The sequence below is a fragment of the Jaculus jaculus genome, chromosome 9, assembly GCF_020740685.1.
Source record: "Jaculus jaculus isolate mJacJac1 chromosome 9, mJacJac1.mat.Y.cur, whole genome shotgun sequence".
Lineage (NCBI taxonomy): Eukaryota > Metazoa > Chordata > Mammalia > Rodentia > Dipodidae > Jaculus > Jaculus jaculus.
The window spans coordinates 98,002,865-98,025,773 of record NC_059110.1 but is presented as its reverse complement, the minus strand read 5'-3'; the positions used below and the strand labels follow the sequence as shown (position 1 = coordinate 98,025,773).

The 22,909-nt window shown below is 45.8% G+C and overlaps 1 protein-coding gene across 2 annotated transcripts in view; it reads left to right on the top strand.

Moving 5' to 3' along the window:
- Positions 1 to 218: 218 nt before the first annotated feature.
- Positions 219 to 22,909, top strand: part of Ypel2 (yippee like 2) — a 78,231-nt gene continuing 55,540 nt past the window's right edge. The window contains exon 1 of one of the 2 annotated variants that reach the window (XM_004664519.2): positions 219 to 312. The gene's annotated coding sequence lies outside the window, so the exon portion shown is untranslated. Of the gene's footprint in view, positions 313 to 526; positions 546 to 22,909 lie in introns of those variants that run through there. The other variant, XM_045158982.1, reaches the window with a different exon arrangement.

Below are 22,909 nucleotides of genomic sequence, written 5' to 3'. Positions count from 1 at the left end.
TGATTGGGTCGCTGATGATGGGCTGCGGCCGAGCCCGACCAATCCGAGGCGTGTTGCTATGTGCTGAGGCAAAGGGATAGGCGGAGGCACACGTCCATCATCGAGTAAGTCCCACCCCTTCTCTCCCAGGCCCGGACTCGAAGGGATGCGGAGTGGCGGCGGCGGCGGCGGCGGCAGTGGCCGAGACTGTGGCTTTAAGAGCGCGCGGGGAGCGCGAGAGCCAGCCGTGCTTCCTTCGCCGCCGCGCAGCCCTCGCGGAGCCGAGCCCGGCGCTGGCGGGACGTGGCAGCCTGCTGCTGCCGCTGCTGCCCGGTAAGCGAGCCTGCCGAGCACGCGTGGGCGTGGGGCATGGGGCGCGCTGTCAGCGCGGGCTCTGGGTGCCCGCCCGCGCTCCCTCCCTCCGGACGGGCTCCCGGGGAGCGCGCGGCGCCCTCGGCTGGGGACGACGGCGGTGAAGTCGGTACCCCCTCCTCCTGCAAGGTGGTCCCCAAAAGGGTCCGGGGAATCCTGGAGCTGGAAAGCCTGCCGCCGGGGCCACGTGACCGGTTTGTTTACAAACACTAAGCGGGCCCCGCGGTGGCTGCTGTTGCTGCTGCAAACAGCCTGGGTGGTGCGCGCCCCGGGTTCGGGACCCGGGGACCGCTGCGAGGAGCCGGGCAAGTCTGGAGACCGGGAAACCGGGTCTCCGCCGCCGCTGCTGCTTCGGCGTCATCCTCTCTCTCTCTCGGGTTTGTCCTCAGTGGGACCTGGCTGAGTTGGCTTCGGATGGTTTCTGTCGTCGCCTGACGCTGCATCTCCTCTCTTTCTTCCCTCTCCCCACTTGGATCTGGGGGTGCCTTGCCAGTCCCCTCTCCCCTCCCACCGGCCGAAGGGAACGGCGTCGCGTTCATGCCCGCTCGCTTCCCGGCGACTTCCCAGCGCCTTTGCCAGGCGGGTGGGCGCGCGAGCCCTCCTGACCAACGGAATGTGGGGGCTTCTGGGTGAGTGTCACCCAAGGCTGGCACTGAGGGTTACTCCCCCCCATCTCTCACTGCCTCAAGTTCACCCTGTTTCAGCTGCTGACCCCTGCCGGTGAGCTTTTCTCCCAGTGGTGGGCTTTTCACCATCTCCGGATTAGAGGTGGGGGACACTTTTGGGACCTCTAGTCCAGAGGACTGGCACCTCTGACTTTAACTCTTAGCTACAAGAGTTTAAAAGTTAGTGAATGTCCTTGGTTTTTCTCTGTCCTCCCTTCCACAGTGCCGCCTCTGGGAATGGCATATGTAACTGTTTTTGAACCTTGCTGGGATTTTTGCTGTTTTGTTTCCTTATTGATGTGTTCTTACAACGGGGAAGGGGCTTCGAGTGTCTTTGACTTTGGGTGAGTCTTTGGTAACAAGATTACCCCCCCCACACACCTTTCTTTAGTCTAGCAAGATAGGGCTCCCTGTCCAGAGCATTGAACCACTTTCCTGTACCCCCAGCATTAGAGGCACAAGGATCCTAGACCCGTAGAAAAGTCAATCTCAAACATACTAGCAGTACTCAGGACCTGATCTTACATTGCTCCGTGCTGTACACTGGTCTGGTTCTGGGGTTCTGCAGACCTATAATCAGTAAGATTGGATTCACCTTCTCTCTTCAGCCACAGGCCTAACCTGAGTTCTATCCATCAGTCCTTCACTTCCTTAGCACTTAATGACGGTCCATCCGCTAATGAGGAACATTGTGTTTCAGGTTTTTTTTTAAACAATTTTTTAATTCCTTTGTGTACAAAATGATTGGTTTCCATATGATATTTTCACATAGAGCTGTACTATGAGTGGCTAAAAGTTCTTTCCACCAGGAATAGGCCCAGCCTGAGGAGAGCTGTCTAGACTTCCCTTTGTCACACACTTTGTACCCTGATCCATATCACAGGTCTCAAGCAGGATGCAATAGGGTAGGGGCCTTGGACTCATCCCTCCGTTGGGCCAGTTATAATTCAGTTTCACCATCTCCTAGATCTCTCTGCTTGAACTAAAACCATGAAGCTTTGAGGTAGGGGTGGAAATGGGAGATAAACAACATTCGTAAGAATTCTGTTTTCCTAGGTGGATGTGATGAGAGCATGTATATAATCCCAGCACTTGGGAGGTAGAGACAGGAGGATTACAAGTTTGAGGCTAGTATTGTCTATTTTGAAAATTCCAGGCCATCCAGGGTTAAATAGTGAGACACCTTGTCTCAGAGAAAGAAAAAGAGTACTGTCTTTGCTCCTTCCAGGACCATGGCTTTCCAACTTGGAATGGGATCCACCATATGGGAATATATCTTACAGTACTGCACACAGGTTCATAAGTCAAGCAAGTTTCAGGAAATGACAATCATTTACCTGAGGGTGTGCTCTTACTTAAAATATTTTGTATTTCATTAAAAAAGTCACCTAGTGGTCATGACTCATTAATCAGATTTCCTAACAGAAGGGTTCATGACCCTCAGTTGGAGAAACATTGCTTTAGGGCGGAGGTCCTCAGAATTGAATGTGCATGAAGATGGCCAGGGTAGTGTTTAAAAGTAGTTAGGCTACTCCAGAGATGATCCTCCCACCATTCTCCCCTCCGCAGTCTCACACTCCAGGCTTATCTTTAACTCACTGCAATCCTCCTGCTTTAGTGCTTGGATTACAGGAAACATGAGCCACGAGCTTAGATGTGACTCGTTTCAGCCTTGAGTAGGAATCTACATTTTTATTTTTTTAAATGTGTATATACATATTTGGTGGGGGGGAGAGAGAGTATAGGCATACCAGGGCCTCTTGCCACTGCAAATGAACTGAGATGCATGCACCGCCTTATGCAGCTGGCTTATGTGGGTTCTTTTCTTTGCAGGGAAGTGCCCTAACCACTAAGCCATCTCCCCAGCCCAGGAATCTGCATTTTTAGTAAGTTGGTAGCAGTGAACAATAGGAGGCATTAGCTTGGACATGAAGTGCAAAATCAGGTCTGTAACAGCCACTCTGTGTCCACCCGCCAGTCACACTCACTGAAGCTTTGCAAAGTTTAAGGGCAGCATGTAGTTTGTTTTCAACTGCAGAGAAGCAGTTGGTGGTAAGAGCCTGAAGGGCAGCCCTCCATGCCTGTTCCCACCCCGCCCATTCGCGGCTGCTGCTGGCTGCTGTGTTCCTGTGGACGGTTCTGGGTGCGTGGGGGTTGGGGGCATGAGGAGTGCTGATGAGCTGCTGTGCTGTTCACAGATTATGTGAGTCTTCATTGTCATAATGATGTTAATGGTTTTGAGGCAGTGACTCCAGTCATTGTGCCTGGGGGATTAACAATTGGCCAGCAGAAGAAAGGATTGATTTTTGTTTAATATCTGGCTGGTATTCCAGACTCTGTAGCCTGAGGGAAAGGCAGGCTGTGACTTTTTTTTTCCCCCACTCTGGGCGATGGGGGAGCCAGGGACTTGTCTATCATCAGATGTTAATAAGAGACTCAAGTTCCCACACCTCTTTGCCTACTCAGCTTTGGTTCTTTCTGTTGCTAGGACTCTCTGTGCAGGTGGATCTTGTTAGCCACCCAGTTTCTGATGCGTTTGCCTTGTTTTCAAGGACATGCACACACCACTGTGGCCATGCATTCGTTTTCTTATTTTGTCCAAACAGGTTGCTGGAAGAGATTTCTTTGAATGAATCAGAGCTTCAGAGTAGCTTCACAGAGGACAGACACTAAATTATCCAAGTTTAAATTCTGTTTCGGTTCTTCTTGGCAAAGGTGTGCCTTATATGGAAACATTAGTTGTGTCATTGTTTAACTTCAGTAATGTTCATTTGCGCCAAGCAGCTTACATCCAGAATGTCTCATTCTGAGCGTATGGAAAATAGGAAAGCAACAGAAACATGGCCAGGGTTAGGGCAGCTTACACTAGGAACAGCGGAAGGGAGAGAGAGATGCTCGGGTGCGATTCAGTGAGAGGATCATTGGGACCAGTAGTTCCTTGTAAATCTTCTTAGCATTTCCCTAGGGTCTACCAGCCAAAGCAAAGGGGGCTGTGACAGCTACAGAACTCTAGACTCTGATGCTGGAAAGCCAGCCAGCACCTCATGGCCCCATGGCTAATGGTATATTGTTTGACAGGTTTTTTCTGTTTGTTTGTTTTGGTTTGGTTTTTTGATGTAGGGTTGCACTCTAGTCCCGCTGACCTGGAATTCACTGTGTAGTCTCAGGGTGGCCTTGAACTCATCGGTGATCCTCCTACCTCTGCCTCCCGGGTGGTGGGATTAAAGGTGTGCGCCACCACGCCCGGCTCATGGTCCACAAGTTTTTTTATTTTTGTTTTTTTTTGTGGTAGTATCCATACTTGAGCTCGTGAAGTATTGCTCCTGCCTGAATTTTCCCTGGGAACTGTGGCTATAGCTGTGGAGGCTTAGGAGTTAAGTGAGAAATGCTGCTTCCCCATTTACAAAATGCCAGCGCACTTTATGAAATAATCCAATTTGTTTGTAGTCGGAGCATGCCGGGCCCTTACCCCATTCGTTCACCCCGTCTGCCCATTCCCACCTGGTATTCCACACTACATTTCTGTTGCATCTGCATGGCCCTTCCTGAGGTTTCTGAAACATGCTATGCTTTTTTTCTTTCTTTCTTTTCTTTTCTTTTCTTTTTTTTTTTTTTTTTGGTTTTTGGAAGTAGGGTCTCACTCTAGCCTAGGCTGATATTTTTTTTTCTTTTTTAAAAATATATTTTAAAATAGTTTTATCTACAAGCATATAGAGAAGAGAGACAGAGAGTCGGTGTGCCAGAGTCTCCAACCCCTGCAGACAAACCCCTTATGCATGCACCACTTTGTGCATCTGGCTTTACATGGATATTGGGGAATTGAACCTGGGTTATTAGGCTTTGCAGGCACGTGCCCTACCTGCTAAGCCATCTCTCCAGCCTCTTATTATTATTTTCTTTTTGTCTTTCTCTAGGTAGATTCTTGCTGTAGCCCAGACTGACCTAGAACTCAGTCTAGTCCCAAACTGACCTCAAATTCACTTGTGTACCACTCTACCTGCCCATTCTTATTTGAGAGGTCTCAGGTGCCCTCTCCAACCTCCAATTTGTAGGGAGGCTGGCCTTGAACTCCTGATACTCCTGAGTTCCAGGATTATAGGTGTGTGTCACCACACCCAGCCCATGATTTTTGGTCACTGAGCTTACTGGAGTGCCCTTATCTTCAAATTTTTGCATGACTGACTGCATCTCAAACCCTCCTTGAGGATCTCCAACAGCTCTTTACCTCCCTGTCTTATAGCCTTCTTTGTTTTTTCAAGGTAGGGTCTCACTCTGGTCCAGGTTGACCTGGAATTAACTATGCAGTCTCAGGGTGTCCTTAAACTCATGGCAATCCTCCTACCTCTGCCTCCCGAGTGCTGGGATTAAAGGTATGTGCCACCATGCCCAGCTGAAATTATATATGGCCTCAATTTTTTAAATATACTTATTTGAAAGAGAGAGAGAGGAAAAAGAGAGAGAATGGGCACACTAGACACATTGGCCTCTGGCCTTACATGGGCACAAGGGAATCAAACTGGGTCTTTAGGGTTCCAAGGCAAGTGCCTTAACCACTAAGCCATCTCTCCAGCCCCCAGGCCATGTTTTTTCTTTCTTCTGACAAACATTAACATGTCTGTCACTAATGACACTTTTCATTAATACCAGTAGACATTCTAGTGGTGATAGGACCCTGGTGTTAAAATCAGAAAGAACCAGATAATTAGCTCTGTGACCTTGGGCAGTCTAAAATTCTCTAAGTCTTTGTTCCTTATTTGTAAAATGGGACTAATAATAGCTGCTATCACATAAGATTTATGGGAGGATTAAGTAAGAGAGTGCAGGGAAGCCAGGCACAGAGCCTGGTACCTACAAGGCACTCAGCACTAGCTATTAATAACAGTACCAATATTAATAGTTAGGCAGGAATCCATTCCCAATCCATTGATTTGGGAGTGGGTGGCTACTAAATCTTAAATTAATATAACTACATGAAGACCATTTAAATTTGTCAGAACTGGAATGAAATTTACAGATCATCAAATTACAGACTGATGCATACCTTTCTTTTTTTCTTTCCTCTAAGTAGGGTCTCACTCTTACCTAGCCTGACCTGGAGCTCACTCTGTAGTCTCAGGGTGGCCTCGAACTCATGGCAATCCTCCTACCTCTGCCTCCTGAGTGCTGGGATTAAAGGCATGTGCCACCACACCTGGCTAAGACTTAATTTTTTTGTTTTGTTTCTTTACCTGATCTGGAATTCACCTGGTAGCTCCAGACTGGCCTCCAACTCCAGGTGATCCTCCTACCTCAGCCTCCCAAGACTGCTGGGATCATGGCAAGTGCCACCACTCCTGATTTATTAGCTGCAGCCTCAGTTACTGCCTCTTTTAAGAAGTTCTTGGGAAAATTTCTTTCTGGACATAGTGCCAGAAAAAGCTTTGTTTCTATATAGGAACTGGTGTGCTTTTTCTTTGTGGCCAATTGGAAATTTATAACTGCTTATATTTCTTTTTGCTTCAGCTGCCTGGAAGTACACAGCCAAAACTGTGGCTTCATTTTAGTAACGGCATAGGGGCCTATGTTCTGATTTTTTTTTCAGTGTTAAATGACCTCATGATTTTTGTTTTCTCTAATTTCAAGTAAAAGACTTTTTTGTTGGGGGGAGGGGTTCTTCAAGGTAAGGTCTTGCTGTAGCCCAGGCTAACCTAGAGTTCACTATGTAGTCTCAGGGTGACCTCGAACTCGTGGTGATCCTCCTACCTCTGCCTTTCAAGTGCTGGGATTAAAGAGTGCGCCACCACGCCTGGAAGACTTGTAACTTTCTATACAAGGTGGATATATGCAGGTTGAATATTGTTCCATTTAGATACTTTGCTTTAGAGATTAAAAACATTGAGGCTTAGGTGGGGTGTGGTGGCACCTGCCTTTAATCTCAGCAGCATACTGGTAGGCTGAGGTAAGAGGATTGCCATGAGTTTGAGACCAGCCTGGATTACAGAGTGAGTTCCAGGTTAGCCTGGGCTAGTGTGAGTCCACTTCAGAAAAACAAAAACAAAAGAAAAATAACCCCACCAAAACACTGAGGCTCAGACATGGAAAAATGACTTGTTTAAGATATAGTACTAATTAAATAGGGCAAAGTTCATACGCTACTTGAGAGGTACAGGCAGGAGGTTCAGAAGCTCAGGGTCATCCTCAGGTATATATTAGTTTGAAACCCTGTTTCAGTGTGGACTGGAGAGATGGCTTTGCTTAGTGTCAGGCTGGCCTCGAACTCACGGAGATCCTCCTACTTCAGCATCCTGGGTGCTGGGATTGAAGTTGTGTGCCACCACACCTGGCTCAAAACACCAACTTAAAAAAATTATTTGAGAGAGAGCGAGAGAAGGAGGCATATATGTATAAAGAATGGGCATGCCAGGGCCTCTAGCCACTGCAAATGAACTCTAGACACATGCGTCACCTTGTGCATCTGGTTTACGTGGGTACCGGGGAATTGAACCTGGGTCCCTAGGTTTCACATGCTAGTGCCTTAACCACTAAGCCATCACTTCAGTGCAAAAAATGCCAACTTTTTAAAAATTTGTTTCTGTTTTTCAAGGTAGGGTCTTAACCTGCCATCACCAGAATATCAGCTTTAAAAAATTATTTATTTACTTTATTTATTAGAGAGAAACAGAATGGGCATGCTAGGGCCTTCAGCCACTGCAGTTGAACTCCAGATGCATGTGCCACCATGTGCAGCTGGCTTACGTGGGTCCTGGGGAATCAAACCGAGGTCCTTTGGCTTTGCCGTGCACCACCTTAAGCACTTAATCATCTCCCCAGCCTTGGAATATCAAGTTTTGATGTAAACCCTAAAATACCCATAATGTCTAAGCAAAGCATGCTTTCTCTGTAATGGGGAAAGGAGCATTCTGCTGTCAAGACGGCTCTGCCAGTGCTGTGCATTTCTGTTACCTGGTTGGGTCAGCAACCCTTCTTTTTTGTGTTCAGCTACAGGGCAGTTGGCCCTCCCTGTGTCTTTTTTAAAAATTCAAAGAATTTTTTGAGGTTTTTCGAGGTAGGGTCTTGCTCTAGCCCAGGCTGACCTGGAGTCCACTACGTAGTCTCAGGTAGTTTTGAACTCATGGTGATCCTCCTACTTAAAGACAAGCGCCGCCAACGCCTGCCTTCCTCCCCATGTCTTGAATGTGGTGTGTCCAGATTCTGTGGCTTTGATCTGAAACTAGATTGCCAGCTCAGAATGAAGCTGGCTTCCATTGTCTGCAGTTGCCTCACCTGTTCATCACTGGGCGGGGAGGCTTGGTACAGGTGAAGGGGCGATGAAATGATGGCCCAGTGGGTAGCGTGCTTGCCGTGCAAGCATGAGGACCTGTGTTTGGACTCAGCACCCACATAAAGGCAGGGCATGATGGTGTGTACCTGAATCCCAGCACTCACTGGCTAGCTAGGCTAGCAGATTTGGTGAGCTCCAGGTTCAGTAAGAGAGCCTGTCCCCAAAGAGCAAAAACAAAGCCCCATAAAAGGTGAAGAGTGACTGAGGGAGACCCCTGCATCGACCTCTGGTCTCCACATGCATACACATGCATCTGTACATAAAAAGGTACAAAACATTAAATTAAAAAAAAAAATCTCAGCTGGGCGCTGGTGGTGCACACCTTTAATCCCAGCACTTCAGAGGCAGAGGTAGGAGGATTGCCGTGAGTGCAGGGCCACACTGAGACTACAGGGTGAATTCCAGATCAGCCTGGGCCAGAATGAGACCCCCCACCTCAAAAAATCAAAAACAAAGAAAATCTCAGCCAGGTGTGGTGGCGCACGCCTTTAATCCCAGCACTTGGGAGGCAGAGGTAGAAGGATCCCTGTGAGTTCAAGGCCACCCTGAGACTACATAGTGAATTCCAGGCCATACTGAGCTAGAGCCAGACTCTGCCTGGAAAAAAAAAAACCAATGACAAAAAAGAAAATCTCCCCCCCCCCACCCCCTGCAGCCTTTAGTTCAGTTTTGCTGGTTGCAGTTGCTAAAGAGGAGGAGGCAGGAGGATCAAGTTTGAGGCAAGCCTGAAACATTGTTTCATTTTCTGTTTGGGGGATCACAGTGCTTGGGGCAAGGGAGTATAGGCTTGAACACATTCTGCCAGTCAGGAATATCTTGGGCCAGAGAAGATGAACCTCTAACCTCGGGCTGAAATTGAACCTTGGTTCTGTTTTGTTTTTCTGGGTAATAATCGTTGAACAGATAATAAGGCCACTGGAAGATAAAGATTGGTTATGACATGGACACTGCCCTACGTGAATTTTCCCCACCTGTGATAAAAGCATACGTATAGATAGTCAGGGTAAAAGAGTTTAGTTATTGTGGGGATTTGGAGGTGGACCTTTGAAGAAAGGATCTAGGGCTGGGAGATGGCCCAGGCTGGCCTTGAACTTGCTATCTTGCCTTAGCCTTCTGTGTAGCTGGGCTTACAGGGCTGACACCTAGATTTCTTCCATTCTGTTTAAAGCTCTGGAGGGCACAGGGACCAAGGTTACACCCTTCTCAAGGCTGCCTCTCACTGTTGGCTATGTAGGCAGTTTGAGGCCAGCCTGGGGTATTTATGACTGAGATCCTATAATAACAACAACAAAAATGGGAGGGGGAATCTACTTGGAGGTTATGGGAGGAGATTGAATCTTGGTCTTAGTTTTTTTTTTTTTTTTTTTTTTTTTTTTGAGATAGGGTCTCACTCTAGCCCAGGCTGACCTGGAATTCACTATGGAGTCTCAGGGTGGCCTCGAACTCACGGCAATCCTCCTACCTCTGCCTCCCGAGTGCTGGGATTAAAGGCGTGCGCCACCATGCCCGGCCTTGGTCTTAGTTTTTTAAAATTTATTTGAGAGTGACAGAGAGAGAGAGAGAGAAAGGGTGGGCCGGAAATCCTGATGCATGTACCACCTTGTGCATCTGCTTATGTAAGTGTTGGGGACTTGAGCTTTGAACCGGGATCCTTAGGCTTTACAGGCAGGTGATTAACCACTAAGCCATCTCTTCAGCCCCCTTGTGTGACTTTAGGCAAAATGTTTACTTCTCATGAGCCTTCTCTTCATCTGGTAATCTGGGTTAACCACTGTAATGCTTGCCTTGTGGGTTACTTTTTTTTTTTTTTTCCTAGATTGAGATAATGCCAATCTTAGAGTTTATCAATAGCTCCTGGGCCTCTCCTCTCCCAATTCCTACCTCCCTTCAATGGATACTTTAGATTTAGGAATGACCTAGTTTTTCTTCCTTTTTTTCTCTTGTTTTCTTTTTTTTTTTAAAACAAACAAACAAACAACAACAACAAAAAGACAGGTTTCCTATGTAGCTCAGGCTGGTCCTAAGCTTTCCATCCTCTTGCATCAGCCTCCCAAGACTACTGGTTTTGCCAAGTTTGTACTTCATGCCAAACTTTGGGCTAGGTTAAAAGGGATGATTAGCCAGACATGGTCTTTGCCTGGGAGTGACCCACAATCAAATGAGAAGATTGACCCATAAATGGCAAGCTTTGTGGAGGTTTCCTAAGTCATATGGACAGGGTGAATTGGCACTGTGCATGTCTGTACTTCATGTGCCGGGCCTGCAAGGAAAAAGAGGCCCTTACTCTCAATAAACCCTACCTGCTACCTCATGTAAAGGAAGAATCTAGGGCTGGAGAGATGGCTTAGCAGTTAAGGCACTTGCCAGTGAAGCCTAAGGACCCAGGTTCTATTCTCCAAGTCCCACATAAGCCAGATGCACGTGGTGGCACACGCTTCTGGAGTTTGTAGTGGTTAGAGGTCCTGGCATGCCCATTCTCACACTCTTACCTTTCTCTCCCTCTCTGTCTCTAATAAATAAATAAATAAAAATAAATCTTAAAAAAATTTTTTTAAAAAAGAAATAAAGGATCCAGAAACTTTTATGGAGTCTGTCTTCTCTACCTCAACTTCTTTCCTGCCCTTCAGTAAATGGTTCCACTGGGTGATGGTTTAATCATTCCTAGCACAAAAATCTATTCATCTTTGGGCTGGTAATGGCTTTATCCTTATCTTCAGACACTCTTTTGAAAGTACCACCTCCCTTTTTTACTCTTAAATTTTATAAAGTTCAATTTCCAGATTCCAAGTATAGAAAGGCAGGGAGCCCAGCCACAGCTGTCTGAGTCTAGAGTTTGGGATTTATTTGAATTGGGGGTTGAAAGTGAGCGGGCCAAAGGCATGCTGACAGCCGCACAATGGAATTGTATTGGCAGGTTTGGGATGGATCGCTTGTAGTTAATTGGAGTCCCAGCTGTGCCCAGGGGAACCAGCAGTAAGAGAAATCAAGGTCACACAGTGCCCATGGACTCAAAGACATTCATTAATGCAGCACACAGTTGAGAAGTCCTGCCACAATCACAATGAAACAATTACTTCAGCGAAGGCCGAGATGCGACTGTCAACAGTGCCTTCCCCTGTGGCCCAGACTTAGAGAGCTGGGGAGGTGAGGGGAGTGTTCCCTGGGCCAGAAACTTCTGAAGACAAGCCACATCTCCTCTTACGGTTTTTGTGTGTGCGGGGTAGGAAAGGGTAGGGCAGAGATTGAGACCAGATCTCCCTATGTAGCTACAGTTGATTTGGAACATACTCACTTAGATGGCCTCAAACTCAAAGCAGCCCTTCTGCCTCCTCCTCTTAAATTCTGGGAATACAGGCACATGCCACCATGCCAGTCTTATATTTAAGCCTTGTTTGTTTGTTTGTTTCTATGTCTGTCTGTCTGTCTGTCTGTCTGTCTATCTATCTATCGATCAGATCCTCTATTTTTTTGTTTGTTGTTTTCATTTTTCAAGGTAGGGTTTCACTGTAGCTCCGGCTGACCTGGAATTTACTGTGTAGTCTCAGGGTGGCCTTGAACTCACGACAATCCTCCTACCTCTGCCTCCCAAGTGTACCACCATGTCCTGATTAATTTTTTTTTAGAGAGAGAGAGAGAGAGAGAATTGGCACGCCAGGGCCTCAGCCACTACAGTTGAACTCTAGATACTCGTGACACCTTGTAGACATGTGCAACCTTGTGCTTGCCTCACCCTTGTATGTCTGGCTTATGTGGGATCTTAGAGAGTCAAACATGGCTCCCCAGGTTTCGCAGGCAAGCGCTTTAACCACTAAGCCATTTCTCCAGCCCTATATTTGACTTTTTAAAACTGGGATTATTGTAGTTGAGTATGATCAAGTATGGAAAAAGCAGCTGGTGTTTTAAGGGTGACAGTCTTTTAGGCCTGCATGGAAAGGGCAGGCTGGGCCCTATTCTCAGGGGAGCAGTGGGTGACCCCCTTGCCTTCTGTCCTGCATCATGTCTGACACTTAATTTATCTATAAGTGTGGCCAAGATCTGCAGCTCAGACTGCCTAGGGGTTTTATTGGGGCAAACCTGGGAGAAGATGCTGAAGTCTGAGATGCTGTAGGGGTCCAGAGGGACTTCTAGCCTGGATGGGGTCACTTGGGAAAATACCCTATGGGGTACACTAGAGTGTGAAGGGTTGTAGAAGGAAGAACAAGAAATGTTTCTGCTCTCAGGCAGCAGCCAGGTAGACCCATCAGAGGTTCTTGTGGTATGGCTTATTTGGCTATGATTTCCCAGTACTTGAGCTTAAGACACCGTCGAGGGCTGGAGAGATGACTTATCAGCTAAGGTGCTTGTCTATTAAGCCTAAGGACCCAGGTTCAGTTCCCCAGGACCCATGTAAGCCAAATGTACATGGTGGCACATGTGTCTGGAGTTCCTGGACTTCATTTTCCAGGGCTGGAGGCCCTAACATACCCATTCTCTCTCTCAATCTGTCTCTTTTTCTCCCTCTCAAATAAATAAAAATTTAAAAGAAAAGACACAGTCTTCCAGCTCTAATAAATTGTCCCTATATGAATTGACTTATAGATTGTTAATGTTGGGTTGCATTCATATATATATATATATATATATATGTATGAATATATATAATATTTAATCAGAAAGACCTTTATTTTAAAGGTAGAATAAACTTGATGCTTTTTTAATTCTTTAAGTTTAATTTTTTTTGTTTTTGCTTTTCAAAGTAGGGTCTCATTCTAGCTCAGGCTGACCTGGAATTCAGTACAGATATTTTTAAATATATGATGTAAGATTTAACATAATGCCAATATGGTTCCACTCAGGTTGATTCCTTTTTTTTTTTTGTGGTCAGTGTTTCTGAGGACTCTCCAGTGTGCTGGACCAGTACTAAGACCTGAGAGACCACTGTAAAGGGTGGCCCAGGGGACTGGACCTTTGTAGGACATTGTCAGTCATGTGGGATAAAATACCTTTCCAGATAAAGACGGAGTCTGTGTGCTGGAGAAGGGGTCACCAGCTCTGCTTTGCCTTGGATAGTAAGGATGAGTAGGAGGCACATGAGACAGGTTAAGACATTCCAGTTTGCTGACATAAGCTGAGAAACAACACAAGGCAGTGACGGCCTTGATCTGTTGGAGAAACAAGTTTGGAGTGGCGTGGGAGCTGATAAGCCTATGGAGAGAGCTGGGCTTTGGGTTGGACTATGACTTATAGTCTGCTAGGAAACCCGCACAGGTTGTGAAACATGAGAGACATGGTCAGATTGTGTTTTATAAATAGAGTTCTAGAATGGGCTGGAAAGATAGGAGCTGAATCAGGGAGTCCAGTAAAGAAAGCACAGTTGCCACAGTGAGAGAATGGGGTGCAGGCAGTGCTGTGGGCACAGAGGGTGGCTGTGGGAGGGCAGAGTTGATGCACAGCCAGGCCTGGGAGAAACTCAGTGGTAGAGTGCTTGTCTGGCTTGTGTGAGGCCCTAGGTTTGATTCTCAGCCTACAAACAGACAGAAAAACAATACCGGGGCTGTTTAGGGGGCATGAAAGGGAAAGGGAAGAGTAACTCTCCCTTGCTTGGGCCAGGGGTCCCCCAAGCAGAAGCAGCATGGCTGTGGAGATAGCTCTGTTGGTAGCACCTCGCGTACACAAGGTCCTAGACTCAACCCTCAGAACTGCCAAGCGGGGAGGGGACAGAATTGGGATAGAGGTGATAGGAACTGTGAGGTAGAAAGACGATGGTATTAGCCTTTTGAATATACTGCCTATAGGGGAATTGAACTCAGGGCCTCATTAGATGCCAGGCAAGTACTTTTAACCCTATGCCACATCCCAGCCAGTGATGTTAACTTTGGACGTGCTTTGTTTGCAGAGCCTTCCCAGGAGCTCCCGCAGGCGTCCCGTGGGAGGGGTCAGGAGCCGAGGGAATAAGTATAGAGTAAGTTGGGGCTGCAGGGGAACAGTCAAGGCAGTCAGAGGCATGAGAGAGAGGTACATGGAGGGAGAAGGCAGGAAGAACAACCGTGTGGACTCCAGCTCACAGAGAGATGGGCGCACGGGGAAAAGCACAAGAAAGCCCACTGGGCTCTGTTTTGGTTTTTGGGACAGGGTCTTGACCTGGAACTGTGTACCACAGGCTGGCCTCGGACTAGTGATCCTCCTGCCCCAGCCTGTCACCTCAGCTTCTGCTGGGACTGTGTCAGGCCCACTAAGTTTTAGGAAAAAGGAGCTGAGTGCCTCCCCCAAATCAAGAAGCATTAGCATTCAGAAGCATTAGCGCTTGGGCCTGGCCTGTTGGAGGCTGCCCATATTTTTGTAACTCTCATGGTTAATAATATTTATGAGATTGTGCCAGAAGGTTCTGTAGCTCTTCTTCTTCCAGAATCAGTGTTTTATCAGTGGATCCAACAAGTCCATCAAAAAGCCATATTCTTGGCCTGTCCTGCTTTGACCCTTTATAGAGCTGCACCTCTGTATTTATTAGGATGTGTGCTCTCAGAGAGGGATGCTCTAGGGAACAATTTTGCAAGATGGCTACATGGCAGGAATTCTGGGGATATTCTGAGATTTATTTTATTTTGGTTTTGTTTTTTTGAGGTAGGGTCTTATTCTAGCCTGGAATTCACTATGTAGTGTCAGGGTGGCCTAGAACTCGTGGTGATCTTCCTACCTCTGCCTCCTCCTGAGTTTTCGGATTAAAGGTGTGAGTCACCATGTCCAGCCTTCCCTCTTTTTTTTTTTTAATATGTAGTTTTTAAATTTTTATTCATTTGAGGGAGATAGAATGGGCATGCCAGAGCCTCTAGCCACTGCACATGATCTCTAGATGCATGTGCCACCCTGTGCATCTGGCTTACGTGGGTTCTGGGGAGTGGAGCCTGGGTCCTTTTGCTTTTCAGGCATGTACCTTAATTTCTCCAGCCTTCCCCTTCTACTTTTTTTTTTTTTTTTTTTTTTTTTTTGTGATTTTTCAAGGTAGGGTCTCACTCTAGCACAGGCTGACTTGAAATTCACTAAGTAGTCTCAGGGTGGCCTTGAACTCATGGTGATCCTCCTACCTCTGCTTCCCAAGTGCTAGGATTAAAGGCATGCGCCACCACGCCCAGTATCCATTCTACTTTTATGCCATATATATATATTTGTATTCATATTTAAATCTAAGGGGCTAGGGATGTAGCTCAGTGCTTGCTTAGTATTCCTACAGCTCTGGGCTTGATCCCCAGCATTGCATAAACTGGGGTGGAGGTACAAATTGTAATCCCAGCACAGGAGGTAGATACAGAAGAATCAGAAGTTCAAGGTTATCCTACATAGTGAATTTCAAGCCAGCCTGGGCTACATAAGACCCTGTCTTAAAAACCACCCAACAGAAATTTTGCGGAAGAGGGGGTGGAAAGAATGTCAGAGCCACATGTTGGGTCATGATATACAGAGACATTTATCATACCAATAACTGGGGGCTAACTCCACAATGCACGACCCATATACCTCAACAAGGAGGGGCCTTTGGGGAGGGGTTAGGTCACGGATGAACCTAATAATGGTACCAAACTGCCTGTATTTGCTGAATAGAAAACTAATTTTAAAAAATTTAAAAAAAAAAACAATGAAAATAAATAAAAAAAGACACCCAACAAACTTAGATTGTGCTTGTGAGAGAACTGGCTTTGGTTCTTAATTTATTTTCATCCTAATTTCAGAGCCTATCTTAATTCTCACTGTTTTAATTTTATTTATTCACTTATTTATTTTTGAGGTAAGGTTTCACTGTAGCACAGGCTGACCTGGAATTCACTATGTAGTCTCAGGCTGACCTTGAACTCATGGCCATCCTCCTACCTCAGTCTCCTGAGTGCTGGGATTAACTCACTGTTTTGTATAGATATTTTTGTAAATCATCTTAAAATCTTTTTTTTTGTTGTTGTTGTTTGTTTTGAGGCAGGGTCTCACTCTAGCCCAGGCTGATCTGGAATTCACTATGTAGTTTTAGGGTGGCCTCGAACTCACAGTGATCCTCCTTAAAATCTTTTTGGAGCTGGGATTAGTATAAGGAAAGAAAGCGGCCACTGATGAGAGCTTCAGCCAAGTGTTCATAGTGGCGTGTCTTCACACAGATGCTTTGGGACCCTTTGCATTATTTTTATTGAAATTGTAGACACATGGGCAGCCGGCACCAGCTACTCCTGCCTAATACCTAATAAATGCCGTGCAAGTTGCAGAATGTTCAAGGGAGCTGTTTCTGTTCACACAGATGTTCTGGCAGATGTGAGCTTCCCCACGCAGGCTTCCCCAGGTAGAGCTCTGCACTAAGGGCCATGTGGTACACTGCTGTGCTAACAAATGTTGCAAAGGCACCATTTAGCAGTGAATCCTGAATGGACTCTAGACTGGCATGTTCTATGACCTCACTGAAATCAAGGATGGATACAGTTACTATGGGGCAGCATTCCCCTGGCAAACATTAAAACATGGAGTCAAGACTTTAAATAGCTGGAAAAAAAAAAATCCCAGAGATCATGTAGGGTTGTCATGTAACAGATAATCCCCCAAATTAAGACTGGACCCTATACCTAGGGTTGAGGTTGATGGTTGGCGTTGTTTCTGAAGGGGAATAGTGCCTTCTTGTCGTCCATGCTGGTTTTCACTGTCTGCTGTATGGATTTAAGTTATTACCTGGGTCCAGGGCTATAAAAGAGATATTTATAGAAAGTTACTGATATTTCCTGTGTGTCTCACTTGTTATCTCATAGTAGCTAGTCTTATGTAGCAATGGCTGGCCTAGAACTTGTCACGTAGACCACGCTGACTTTGAATTTGCAATCGGGAGTGCTAGGGTTAAAGGCTTAGCCACCACACCCAGCTCCTTCTTGTTTTTTGTTTGTTTGTTTTGTGTTTTTTTTTTTTAATATGTTTTTCAAGGTCTCAGGCTAACCTGGAATTCACTATATAGTTTAAGGACCTTGAATTCACAGCAATTCTCTGCCTCCTGAGGTTAAAGGATTAAAGGCGTGCACCACCACGCCTGACTGTTTTCTGTTTTTGTTTGTTTGTTTGTTTGTTTGTTTGCTTTTTTCAGGTAGGGTCTTGCTGTAGTCCAGGCTGACCTGGAACTCACTCTGTAGTCCCCCAGGTTGGTTTTGTGCTCACACTGATCCTCCTACCTCTGTCTTCCAAGTGCTAGGGGTCGGGGGTCCCACCACATTCAGCTTAGAACTTTTGGACAGTAGCCCGTCCCTGAGATTAGTGGAGTTGGTGCCAACAGCAGAGGTAATATTTCCAATGCAGTAAGTGATAGTGGTCTGTTGTTACATACAAGTGACAGCAATAATAACATCAGGTCCCCATCTAAGCCATAAAATCCTAGTTAAGTCACAATGTACCTTAAGTGGATGAGTTTAGGCCCCTACCTCCTAGCTTCTGTGAATCAACCTGGGCACAGGGGCATGGCTGTCTGCAGACTTGGGAGTCTGACAAACTCCTATGCCCTTTCTTCTTTGCTGGTAAGAATCATGGCTGTTGAGTGTTAGCCGCATGCCAGGAACTGTTGGAATGTCTCTTGCATTCTCTTTTGACTCTGGTTTCCTATAGTAGGTAAGCTCTATGGTCACCTCCTTTCAGGCCTTTTGCCCAGTGGTAATGCAGTGAGTGAGTGAGAAGAGTCCAGACAAGTCCACTTGGCTCTAGGTCTTGTGCTCTTGCTATGTAGCCCAGGCTGGCCTGGATTCACTATGTAGCCTGAAGCTGCCCTCCAGCGCAAGGCAATCGTCCTGTTTGAGCCTTAGCAATGCTGGGAGCACAGGTATGCCTCAATATGCCTGGCTGAATTGAGTCTCTTTGTTGGTTTGTTTGTTTTGGTTTGGTTTTTTGAGGTACAGTCTAGGCCAGGCTGACCTGGAATTCCCTGTGTAGTCTCAGGGCAATCCTCCTACCTCTGCCTCCCAAGTGCTGCTGGGATTAAAGGCATGAGCCACCACACTACTGAACCTTCTCTTTTTTTTAAACTTTATTTTTAAATTTTATTTAATTAGGGGGCGGGGAAATGGGTGTGCCAGGGCTTCCAGCTGCTGCAAAGGAATTCCTGACACATGTGCGACCTTGTGCACCTGGCTTACGTGGGTACTGGGGAATGGAACCTGGGTCCTTTGGCTTTTCAGGCAAGCACCTTAACCACTACCCTGATCATAATCTCCTTCTCCTTTGTCCCCTATTTCCCTATCCCCTCTCTCTTGAGCCCCTTCTTCTTTCTAATCAGTCCCTCTTTTATTTTGATATCATCATTTTCTTTCCTCTTACGCAGGTCTTGTCGAAAGCACTCCTCTCCATCCTTTGGTGATTACAGTCTTTCTACCACGTCTTCTGCAGTGGTCCCTGAGCTTTGAAGGGCATGATAGGGGTGTCTCAGTTAGTGTTGAAATCTGCTGTCACTCTCAGCACTTTGAGTTTTGAGTCTCCCCAGTAGCTGCCACCTGAGAAGAGAAGCTTCTCTAGCCAAAAGTGAGAGCAGCATTAATATATGGACATAAACACAGAGGTGGGCAAATCCATTTAGCCAAACCACTGCAGTAGTTTTTCCCCTAGGGCTTATGCCCAGCTATAAGCTTTTTGTTTGTTTGTTTGCTTGTTTGTTTTTTTTTTAAATTTTTATTAACATTTTTCATGATTATAAAATATATCCCATGGTAATTCCCTCCCTCCCCACCCCCACACTTTCCCATTTGAAATTCCATTCTCCATCATATTACCTCCCCATTACAATCATTGTAATTACATATATACAATATCAACCTATTAAGTATCCTCCTCCCTTCCTTTCTCCACCCTTTATGTCTCCTTTTCAACTTACTGGCCTCTGCTACTAAGTATTTTCATTCTCACGCAGAAGCCCAGTCATCTGTAGCTAGGATCCACATATGAGAGAGTGTTTGCTTGGTTTTTAAAAAATATTTTGTTTATTTGAGAGAGGAGGGGACAGATAGAGGGCCTCTGGCCACTAGAGACAAACTCCAGACACATGCGCCACCTAGCACATCTGGCTTTATGTGAGTACTGGGAAATTGAACCTGAGCCCTTAGGCTTCCCCGGCAAGCACCTTAACCACTAAGCCATCACTCCGGTCCATTTTTTTTTAATTAAATTTATTTACTTTTTTTTCTCAAGGTAGGGTCTCACTGTGGCTGACCTGGAATTAACTAGCTAGGCTCAGGGTGGCCTTGAACTCACAGCGATTATCCTATCTCTGCCTCCCAAGTGCTGGGATTAAAGGCGTGCACCACCATGCCTGGCTTAAATTTATTTTTTTATTGACAACTTCAATAACTGTAAACACTATCCCATAGTAATTCCCTCCCTTCCTCCAATTTCCCCTTTGAAACTCCACTCTCCAGCAGATTCTGTCCACCTCTCAGTCTCTTTCATTTTGATGTTAGGATCTTTTCTTCCTATTATGGTCTTGTGTAGGTAGTGTCAGGCACTGTGAGGTTATGGATATCCAGCCCATTTTGTGTCTGGAGGAGCATGTTGTAAGGAGTCCTACCCTTCCTTTGGCTCTTACGTTCTTTCTGCCACCTCTTCTACAATGGACCCTGATCCTTGGAAAATGTGATAGAGATATTTCAGTGCTGAGTACTTCTCTGTCACTTCTTAGCACCATGGTGCCTTCTGAGTCATCCCAAGGTCACTGCCAGCTGAAAAGGCAAGGTTCTCTAACCAAAAGTGAGAGTAGCATTAATACATAGGTATGAACATTAAGAGAAGTGCTTACTGTACAGTTTAGTGAGCACAATATATATGTTTAGCCAGATAGCAGCAGACATTACACCCTTAGGGCTCATGACTACCTCTGTTGTAGGTTTTCAGTATCAGGGATGTATTTCCTCCCATAGAGTGGGTCTCCAGTCCAAGTTATAGAGTGGTTGGTTTGCCCATAACAGGTGTGCCACTGTTGCACACTATTGGCTCATTTGGCTTTCTGGTCAAATTTAAAGGTTTGCAGCATCCACTGTTTGGTATCTTCACTGGTGATCTCTCTCCCTTTGAATTGCATGTAGCGTGGCTTCTTCCCAGCTTTCTGTCAGCTGGAGGAGGTTTTCAGCTCAGCTCCAGTATGATTTCTCAGTGACCTTGCAGCCCAAGTATGTGGAGTCTTCAGCAATAGGGTCTTACCATCTATCCCTGGTGGGAAACCAAGGGCCTTGGCAATGGCCTGTAATGTTTTGGGAGCATCAAGGACCTCCCTGGCCAACAACTCACTGGAAGGTATCCCATTCCTGGCACTGAAAATGTTCTATTACAAGTCTATGGCTTCTGAGTGTTCCATTGTCCAAAAAAGTAGGTTTCCATAATGACGTATTTATATCCTTAGATTTTGATTAGCCCTCCCTCCACCTTTTCCTTTACTCAATCTCTTCCCCTGACCTCACTTAGGCCTTTTCTCCCCTATTAGTCTGTTCTTCTACTTACATATATACAATACCATCCTATTAAGCACCCCCTCCCTTTATATTCCCTCAGCTGAAGGGGACAGATCTGATTTTGTTTGTTTGTTTGTTTGTTTTTGAGGTAGGTTCTCAGTGTAGTTCAGGTTGACCTGGAACTTACTGTGTAGTCTCAGGGTGACCTCAAACTTATGGGGATCCTCCTACCTCTGCTTCCCCAGCGCTGGGATTAAAGGCATGTACCACCATGCCTGGTACATCTTTGATTTTGCTAGCATTTTATTTATTTGAGAGGGAGAAAGAGACAGTACAGGGAGTGGGTATGCCAGGGCCTCCTCCTGCTGCTACAAACTGCAGATACATGCAGTACTTTGCACATCTGGCTTTTTGTAGGTACTGGAGAATTACACCCAGGTCATAAAACTTTGTTAGCCAGCACTTTTAACCACTAAGCCATTGTCCCCTGCCTACATCTTTAAATTAATCAACCCTCCTTCCGCCCACCTCTCTCTTCCACACCCTCTCCTGGCCTCACTCTCACCATTCCACCTCAGTATTCTACTCCTGCACCTTGATATCTACTGTACCTTCTCCTTCCCCCTCTCTCTCATGGCCCCTTTAGCTTCCTGGTCTCTAGTACTGACTTTTATTCCAGCTCACATACAAATCTGAAAATTTAAAGTTAGGATACGTATATGAGAGAGAACATGCCACATTTGAGCCTGGGTTACTTCACTTAGTATAAAATTTTCCAGATCCATCCATTTTTCTTGCAAATTTTATAATTTCCAGGCTAGAGAGATGGCTTAGTGGTTAAGGCACTTGCCTGCAAAGCTAAAGGACCCAGGTTCAATTCCCCAGAACCCATGTAAGCCAGATGTACAAGGTTGTGCATGCATCTGGAGTTTATTTACAGTGGCTGGAGGCCCTGGCATGCCCATTCTCCCTCTTTCTTTCTCTCTGTCTTCCTCTTTCTCTCTCTCTCTTTCTTGGTTTTTCAAGGTGGGGTCTCTCTCTAGCCCAGGCTGGCCTCGAATTCACTATGGAGTCTCAGGGTGGCCTTGAACTCAAGGCAACCCTCCTACCTCTGCCTCCTGAGTGCTGGGATTAAAGGCGTGTGCCACCACGCCTGGCTCTTTCTCTCTTTTAAATAAGTAAATCAATATAATTTTTGTTGTTGTTTTTTTTGAGGTAGGGTTTCACTCTAGCCCAGGCTGACCTGAAATGCATGGAGATCCCACTAGTAGGATGAAAGGTGTGCACCACCACACCCACCTATAGTTTTTTTAAATTTTATAATTTACTTTTTCTTAACAGTTGAATAAAACCCAATTGTGTATATATAGTACATCTTCATTATCCATTCATTAGTTGATGGGCATCCAGGCAGGTAGACTCCTAGCTATTGTCAGTAGAGGCCTTGAATTTCTGATCCTCCTGCTTCTGTCACCCAGTTCTAGGATTACACATCTATGCCACCGTACGTCTGGTTTATACAGTACTGGGGATTGAACATAGGGCCTCATGCATGTAAGATAAGTATTCAACCAGTGAGCTACATCCATAGTCCTTAAAAGAGAGTTCATAACACATACTATGGTCTTACGTGTCAATTCCGTACATGGAAGATAGACTGTAAGATACAGAGCATAAGAGATAAGTTTGAAATTTTTTAAAATAAGCCTTGTTCTTTTTAAAAATGAAAAAAATCTGAAAAATTATTTTTTCATTTATTTATTTTGAGAGAGATATAGAGGCAGATAGAGAGAATGGGCGTGCCAGAGCCTTCAGCCACTGCAGACAAACTCCAGACACATGTGCCACCAGCATCTGGCTTATGTGGGTAGTGGGGAATTGAACCTGGGTCCTTTGGCTTTGCAGGCAAGCATCTTAATCACTAAGCCATCTCTCCAGCCCTTAATTTTTTTTAATTTTTATTTTTTGGTTTTTCAAGGTAGGGTCTCACTTTAGCCCAGGCTGACCTGGAATGCACTATGTAGTCTCAGGGTGGCCTCAAACCCATGGTGATCCTCCTACCTCTGCCTCCCTAGTGCTGGGATTAAAGACGTGTACCACCATGCCCAGCTCTTAAAATATTTTTATATTTTTATTCTTATTTGAGAAAGAGAGAGACA